Here is a 9,060-nt window from a genome sequence, read left to right as displayed (position 1 = left end):
GGAAGAAATGAAGAGGCAGGAAATTCATCCAAATCCGTCCGCGTGGCAGCTGGATGCTTTATTGGCCATGAGAGCCGCGATGGAGAAGTTGCAGCCCGCTCCCAACCTCGCATGGACGAATCTGGCAGCGAGGCTGGGGAGCTGCGGAAGGATATAGGGGGAGGGATAGGGGAGGGTAAAGGCCCTCCCACCCAATCGGTGTGGGTGCTGCGGCAATGACGTGGTTACAGCAACCAGTGGGAACACGGTAGGGGCGGACATGGGGCTTCGGGGCCAGTGGGATCGTGGGAACGGGGTGACGGACACGGAACTCCCGGGACTGGATGGGGGCGTGGTCACAGGAATGACAGGGGTGAACTCCAATGGCAGGCAGCCTGGAGCTAGCCACTGCAGTGGGGGGGAAACATGGGGGATGCATGACGGTACACAGAACCGGCAAATTAACAAAGATCAGAACCCCTAATCTGAATCCAAGCCTGGGATGCAACAGACAACAAATCTGGCTCTCTAGTGAGATAAATCCAGTCCAAGCCTATACTACATTCTGCATAAACTGCGTTTTTCCCAAAGATAATAACTCAAGGAGACTGGATAGGTTCTTGCACAGCCAGCATTGTCTTGTTTTTTGTGACACAATTAATCAGTGGTACAGATCCATTACTGAAAAATAGTCAAGTGGGAAATATATGGAGAAATATGTTATGCTTGTGCCACCTGATTTCTTGATGTTTGCTGTCTTGCTACCTGAAAGGAGGATATAAAAGTCAAACAGCACTGTGTTGCCCATGAAACACAATGCTACTGCTCTCTTATTACCTATAACAACATCCTTAAATATCTTGAAGGCAAATCTGCAAGAGTCAGCTACTGGCAATACCTACAAAGAAAATGAAGGGAGGTGAAAAGGAAAAAACAAGTATGAAAGGATGATACAAGTAATGTGGTTTTAGTGTATATCCAAACCTGCCAAACTTATACACTGTCTTTAGCAGTCAAAGAGCTCATGTTTTATTAATAGACTCAAAACTTTGAATCATGGTATTGTACTTACATTATAATTGATGCTAAGTGAATAACAATATAAGCCCCATTCTGACCTCTAAAAAAATACTGAAGTTGAGAATGCAGATGTGCCATAGCATTTTTACAGTTGACAGCTACCTATTACAAAGTGGTTGTTAATATTTTTTCTCTTTGTAACATAGACAACCTCAAGAAGGCCCTCAGTGAGGTCTGAGCTACACTTCAAATTTCTTCTGTAACACAGTTTAAAAAAAGCAAATTCGGCATTTGCCATTAAAAAAAAAAAAAAAACTATGGAGACAGGATTTGCAGAATTTTCAGCTGTATTTCCAGTCATTGTAAGATGAACTTTTCTAAGTTATTTGGCCATGCAATGTTCATTAAAAATAACCTCATATGTGCTCTTTATTCTGTACTGAGAGCATTCAAATTACAGAGCACAGTGAAATTAAAGTGAAATGGCTGAGCAAACAACTCATATTCTCAGTTTTCAGAAAACAAAATCTTGATTTTTTTTTCCTTATTATTTCCTTAAAAAATAGGTTTTATGTATATACAATATCTTCCTTTTGTTTTCTGAATCAGGTAATAAAAATTTCACTATTTGAAAGGCTCATGAAAGCTCCTGCTAATTCTGGTATGACCAAAAAGTCCTGTTAATGTACAGCCAGAAGCAGAGCATAGAAGTCTGCTGAGGAACTAAGGATGAGAAGAACTACAAGAAATGTACTGTCCATACAGCTTGTGAACAATTCAATAAAAGGCAAATTCCTGTATGGTGTTTCTAGATGATACCACAGGTACCCTCAGCCAAGTACGGAAAAAAAAAGCAGAGCAAACAAACAAAATACCCAAACCGCCTACAAAATTAAGTGAAATGCTGCTCTAAATCCTTTATTTTCTTGTTATTATTTCTGGTTTTGTCTCCCTCCTGCAGCTCTTTGCAAACACTGAACTTAAACTATTTGGAAAAGCAGTTCATTCTTCCCACCTCATCTGTGCCTTTTCTTAACCCCCAAAATCATTAAGCATTGTGGTCCTTGCTGAAATCCTGTTTACCAGTGTTGCTTTGTTATGTGGGTATTTTCAAGTTTTCAAAGGAACTTTTTGTTCCTACAGAGTGAAATCTCTTCATGTCATGCTGCAGCCAAGTTAGCCAAAGTGCTGATAGCCCCCTGCAGTGAAAGAACATGAGGAGAGTGAAAACTGGGGGAAACAGAGCAGTCTTTTCAACTGTCAACATTTATTTAAATGTAATCATGAAATTTGGCTGTTCCTTGGGCCATGTAGTGTCTGCCCACTTTGCAGGGTGGGGCTGCAATTACTGCTGGCATGAATTTGTTTGGCCTCTTATTTTCATAACCCTTCAGAGCCACACAAGAGGAAAACAGGAGACTACGTAAGTACGTTTGAGGGCTGAATGTTTGTCTGGCATGCTTACATCACACAGGACTTGGAAGGGCCGAGGAAATCCTCTGAGCTTAGGGAATGTGAGGTGCACTGCTTAGTTTGATATGCAGACAGACAGCTGAAGTGATACAGAAAGAGAAAATACTCAAGAAGGTTCCAAAAGGGTTCAGTATGTGGGTATCAATGTTGGAGGAGAAAATGGGTGAAAGATTGTCTCTGTTGTCTTCCATTATAATAATTTTAAATCCAATAAATAGCAAGATTAATGGGGTGTCCCCACATACAGGAAAGGGATATACCCATTCATTTCACCCAGCTCTCTGATTTTCTGAAGCATTTTGTGGATGCTTTTATTCCCCCGCAGACTCCCTGGTTTCTCTCTTGGCCCCTAACTCATCATAAAATTTGCCGTATATTTCTCCCCCCATCTACTTGCAGGTCCCCCTCCTTGTGCTTACCCAAATTGTCATGTTGCCCTGTTCTCCTGACCAGGCTGCAAAAAGGGCTGTGGCTGCTGCTCCTGATGCCCACCAACAGGAAGGATGACTTCAGCAGGTGACAGCAATTGGAAATGGCTCCCATGCTTTGTCTTCAACTCCTCGGCTTCTCTTCAGCAGCAAAAACTGACAACAAAATAATGAGAAGGATGGGAAAGCCTAGAAAACTTGAAGGCTGTGGTATCTAGAGAGACTGAGGGAAATGTAGATGATGATTCAGAGGAAGTAGAAGAAATACTGGAGGAGAACTGGAAGTGTTTTTCACACAAGCAAATTAGGAGATCAGCACAGTTACAAGTTACTCACATGTATTGGATAGTAAATCTGTATATGGTCTGCATAAAATAAGCAATTAAAAGAGTATCATGAGCAAAGATGGATGATAGGTGTAGCTGGGGACATGAACATATGACTGAAATAGGTAAGTGGCTTAGAAAGGAGAGAGAAAATGCCCAAACAGTGCAGCTTGGCAATGAAGACAAAGGGTGACCATGCTGAAAAGTGAAATGAGAGAGAAAGCAAACTGGGGGAAAAGAGAAAGATGATGAAGGAAGCTGGCACTGGCAGCTTTGCCACAGAACAAAATATTAGCAAAGTGAAGTGCTAGGAGAATAGAGTACAAAAATTTGAAAAAAGTAAAAGACAAAGGAAGATTGCAATATGGGAAAGGAAAGAGGAAGCAGACAGAAGAAAGGGAGATAGCGAGCAATGTGACAGTGATAGAGTCTTTCATTTATTGTTAATACAAAGGGTCTACTTTGAACTTGCAAAGTGGCCTCTCTACTTCTCATGCCAAGACTTTGCTTGGTCTCTTTCAGAACATAAATCCAGGTTTGCAGGAGAGGGCTTAGTGGATGTTTTGCATGTTTGGCACCTGATGCAATGACAGACTGCACATAGGAGGCCTTCAAGTATTTTCAGACCCATCTGAAGACTGGAGAATCTCCTTCTTCACTCTTTGGTTGAGTGCAGAGAGATTTTAAAATCTGTGTTCCATTTATAATATGCAGCTGTTGTTTTAGTGACATCTTGGCTTAGAAGTATGAGATAAAAACTGATCTAAGTGCAGTTCTTGACTGTTTTTGGCTGTAATTAAATTCTGGATCTTGCTTGTGAAGGATTTTTAAGGAAGAACTGGAAATCAGTCCTTTCTGCTGACACTATTTCTGGCTTATTTATATTTAATGCAGTTAATGGAGGGAAAAAGACAGAGGATAGGTAATCACTTGCACCTCTTCTGCATGAAGATCCATTTTGGTTGGGCTACTGTGATGAAATAGGAAGAAAAAAAGGCTCGTAGATTAAAAAATAAAAATCTTTAGCATGTAAATGCAGGAAGAAATGGTAGGGGTTTAAGTCACAGAAGGCTCAAATCCCTGTTGGGGCCACTTAGGAAGAATTACTTGACTCATAGATTTTAGAGCCAGAAGGGATCAACAGATTGTTAGTTTGACCTACTGTGTAACATAGCCATAGTATTTCATCCCACTAATTTTGCAGCTAGCCTAAAGCCTCTCTTTCCTGAGGTCACGTGGGCTTGATATGGACATTTGAGAAGCTGAAGAACTCAATGCATGTTAACAGTTTCTCCTCTGGTAGTTTACTCCTTCTTGTTTAAAATAGGTTGATCTTATATTTAACTTTATACAGTTCAGCCTCTTTTTTCTTTCTTTTTGTTGTTGTTGCTGGTAAGCTTTTTCTGCTTTGTTAGAAGCCTTCATTACCTATTATGTTCTTGATGTGAAAGATGCTTATGAAATGAAAATTGTATGCTAGATACAAAAGATATGTCAAAAAAAGGGCATCCAGGCAGCAGTAATATGAATGACTGGAATGGGTAACATCTGTTGCAAGAAAATTGTCTCATCCTGAAGTATACTATGTGTATGTAGCTGGGCTCCCCTGCAGTTGATGCACTGCTGTTCCAATTTGCATCTAGGTATTGATGCTTGGGGCACAAGATTGCTGATGGCTAGACACTGTGATAGCAGGGTAAAGGGGGCTGCACTGGAGACAAGGTGATTCCAGCTCTTGGGACAGATTTGGCAATGGTGGCTGCCTATGTGGGATGTAATAAGAAAAGAAAGAGTGTGAAATGGCAGACTGTGTGAGGCTGCAATGAGTCAGCCACTCTGAGAAGGCTGGAAGAAATGTATAGTCTGTATAAAGGAGCCCTGGGCTGCCCTGAGCTGGAGGCGAGGAGTTCGGGTTTCTGCAAATCCAATTCCTCTGATATTCTTGGCAGTCAGGGGAGGAAACTCATAGCAGAGAGCTCTGGTGTGTGCAGAGTGATGACTCTTGAGCTGCCTTCTGGGTACGCAGGCCAATAAACGTGGCTACCATGTCCTGCAACTACAGTCCTGAAGAGGGAGCATAAACTAATAGCAGTGTCCAGAGCAATATAATATGCATCCTTTGTGATGGACTGAGAAATGTAAGACTAATGACTACAGCACTGCACAAAACAGGAACAGTTCACATATAGATAGATGTCTTTAATAACCAACGATTTGGTTATTAAATCAAATCTTCTTGCCAAGAGGGAGAAATTCAGTGCACTAATTAAAATTGTTCTTTCTGGAAGATTTTTTTTTTTGAGAAGTTAATTTTATAATCTTCATGCTGCCATTTATTCTTCCACTACTTCTTCTAAATACTGTGTTTGTGCTTTTTCTGTCGAAATACAAGAGTCCTTCCTCCCTCTCACTGCATTTTGGAGTTTCAAAATTCTTTTTCAGAATTTCTCTTTCTCTTGTTAGAAGGCACTAATTCAGAGGATCTGACATTTTTCTCACCAATCTCTGATACTGACAAGTATATCAAAGGTATTGTAGAAGTATAATTGTGAGATAAACAGAGTTCTGGTGAAAAAAGCACTAGGTATTTTCAAGTGGTCACATGGGGAAATGTCATTAACACTGTGTAATTTGCTTGGAGTAGTCCAGCCTTGGAATGTGTGGCAGTATTTCACATCATGAAAAATGATTGTTGCTTCAGCTGCAGCCATATCCATCTTCCTGGAAAAACTTCCAGCTTCAAAGGGAAATCTGGTTGTGCATGTTTGAACTGTGTTCTTAGCTGCAACATAATCTTTTCTGATTGTCCATTGGAAATGGTAATGAAAACAAGGCACGCGTTCCTTTCAGCCTTGTTGTAACCTTTCTCTTCTTCAGAAAAGTAAAATTACTGAACACAGAGGGTAATTAATTTACTGCCATTCTTTCAGATGCTTTGAAGATATGCTCTGAAGGAGGGTCTGCATGCTAATCTGTAGAGTAAAGCAAAAGGGTGGCACCTAACAAGGCAATGCCAAAAATTAAATACATTGGTCTCCTAAGAAATGTCTTCACAACAACTAAATCATATTAAACGTAGACTGATTTCATGGGCTGAATAGTCAAGTTCTTAAATCTTCAGTTACCAAAACATGTTGTCATAGGAAAATCTTCAGTGGAGCTAATATTACTGCTTTACACAAAAAAGAAAAGAAATACTGATAATGGGAAACATATATAATAAACATATCCAAACATTCAGAAAAGCAATCCAGAAAGTAAAAATAATATATAATGAAATGGACTTCCCTCATTTGTTTTCTCTCCATGAGCAAATGAGCTATAATAAATAGTAAAAATAAAGAAGCCCTAACAATTGATGATCTCTCACCTTTACCCCATCCAAGCTACTTTTTAAGGTATTTTTTGTACTCTTGGTTTATTTATTGTTCCTCTGCTGTTTCCAAGTTGACCTTCAGATAGGATCCCACCCAGAGTTTTGGAGGAAGCAAAATAGGGCAGCAGAAGCAAAGGAGTTCTTAGTTGGAATGACATTTACAAAAATATGTCCAAAGTAATTATATCAGGGTTGTTCCTGACTTGCTGGGATATGAATATTTTTATTGATGTTTGTCTCAGGCCCTTTGGGAAATTATCAGACACATTGATATCCTATGATAAGTTTCCCATGGCTTCTCTATGACCCTTTCTGTTGTTCCAGGGTGCCCTAATTGCACATGTACATGAAATGTAAATTACTTCATATAATAAAGCCTGTTCTAGGGAGTATCTTGTCCACTATGTGATAGAGTCTGGCTTGAAGAAGATACACAGTGGAAAGCAATTAATTTCTGCTGTTCTTCTTTCTCTGGTAAAAGTAATTCCTGTGTTTTTTGTTTTCATTCTATCTAGCCAGCAAGAGTTGATAATGGAGTATGAAAAAGATACAAACCAGAAGAGATTAAATGCAATTTTGTACCATTTAATTTAAAATAACAGAGAACCAGTCAGCTGCAGTAAACTACATGTATGGTATATGTAATATAGCAAACATTTTTCAGGGTTGTCCAGTTTTACTTTTTCATATACCTAAACATCTCCATACATACAAGCATACATACATACAAACATATATATATACATAATACACCAATCAGGAATTCAGCTGGAAATGTCTCACCAATTTTTGATATATTGTTGGTGTGAATTTATATTAAAATTACCAAGTATTATATAGTAACTTATTAAAAATAAATGTATTTTATTTACAGTACTTGTAACAGAAAATATATTCCATCACCTTGATGAGAACTTTGTTAAGGATTTGGGGTGCGCTTTTAAATAGGAATAGTGGTATTGTTTACTTTGTTCCTCATTTCTAATGAGGAAACACTTTTATTAATTTAAACCAAAAATAACAAGATTTTGGGGTCTTTTTCTTAAATCTTGTACTGTGATTACTTCTCTTGCTGTTTTCAGACCTTTGAGTTGGCATCTGAGACAGCTTATGCGGAAACAACAGTTTTACCTGGCAACAACCTAAAATCATACAATGGAGAAAAATATTTTTTTATTTTCTGAAGACATATACGTCAGTGTAGGTGTTTACAACATGCAAACGTACTTTTATTTCTATTTATAAAAATTATGTTAGCTCTGTAAGGCAAAGGGTAACTTTAACCTTAGCACTTCCTAGATTTTGACTTGGTAACCACATGATTATTCTTTAGTACTTGTTTTTCTGTCACGTACAATGATCACAGTTTTGTAACCTCAAACAACTTGAAACTAACAGTCTTGGATGATAGAATCAGTGATGAGGGGAAATATTTTTCTTGTCTTTTTTATGGCATTAAAGCTTCTGCAAATACTGCTAAAAAGAGGGTCTGCATTTTAATTCTGTCAAAAGGTGGGAGCTCTGTGTCATGCTGACAATATATTTGGTGCAATACAAATTGTGTTTAACCCCTAAGGTAAAGGTGTCATTTGCTTTTAATCCAGGTGCTACTTACTTGATGAACACCCTTTGTCATACACAGCATAAAGCTGAATTATCTGTTGGGCTCCCTAGTGCTGCAGTGTCAGAAGGCCTTGCCTGCTATCACTTTTCCTTCTTTGCACACTTTGACGTTTTGCAATGCAACATGTTCTAATCAGATTTTACTTCTGACCTGATTTTACTTCTCTGGAAGCTTTTTGTAAATATAACTTTGGGTCTCAGGCCTGGGAATTCACCTGGTTGAAGGATGTGATGTTGCAAAAGCCTGCTTGATGGGTTTGCTTCACGTCTGCCTTACCGGCACACCAGGCACACTAAAAATTTCAAACAGGTACTAGAATTTGTTTGCAGGAGATCTCTGTTGCTTAGCAGAACACTTGTTCTTGGCATGACCCTACACAAATGATGCCTGTTGTGCATTTTAAGTTTTCAATAAGTGACAACTGAGGCTTGTTATGCAGAAAGGAGCAACGTGACAGCAGCTCTTGGCACTGCCACCAGTGAACACTTGCCATGGGAATGTTTAAACCAGTGGTGGTTTCTTGTAGCAATTATTTATCATTGTTTCTGTAAGAATTAACTTCCAAGGAAAATATAAAGCTTGCAAAAGTTAAATTTGGAAAAGTGTTGAAAACAGTCTGGCTGAAAAGTGTGCATTTTTGAATGAGACGAGTGCCTACGTGGGAGATGGATTTAGGACTCCTCATGCTTCTCCTTCTCCACTGCTTGGACTTCACAATGACGCCATTTGTCCCTTCTCACCCAAGCAAGAGGGGAAAATTACTGAGAGAGGGGTCCCTGTACAAGGATGCAGAGCCTGAGTGGGGTCACTCCCCACAAAGCGCTGGCCGGTGCG

Source organism: Vidua chalybeata, chromosome Z (genome assembly GCF_026979565.1).
Source record: "Vidua chalybeata isolate OUT-0048 chromosome Z, bVidCha1 merged haplotype, whole genome shotgun sequence".
Lineage (NCBI taxonomy): Eukaryota > Metazoa > Chordata > Aves > Passeriformes > Viduidae > Vidua > Vidua chalybeata.
This window is presented reverse-complemented; position numbering follows the sequence as displayed.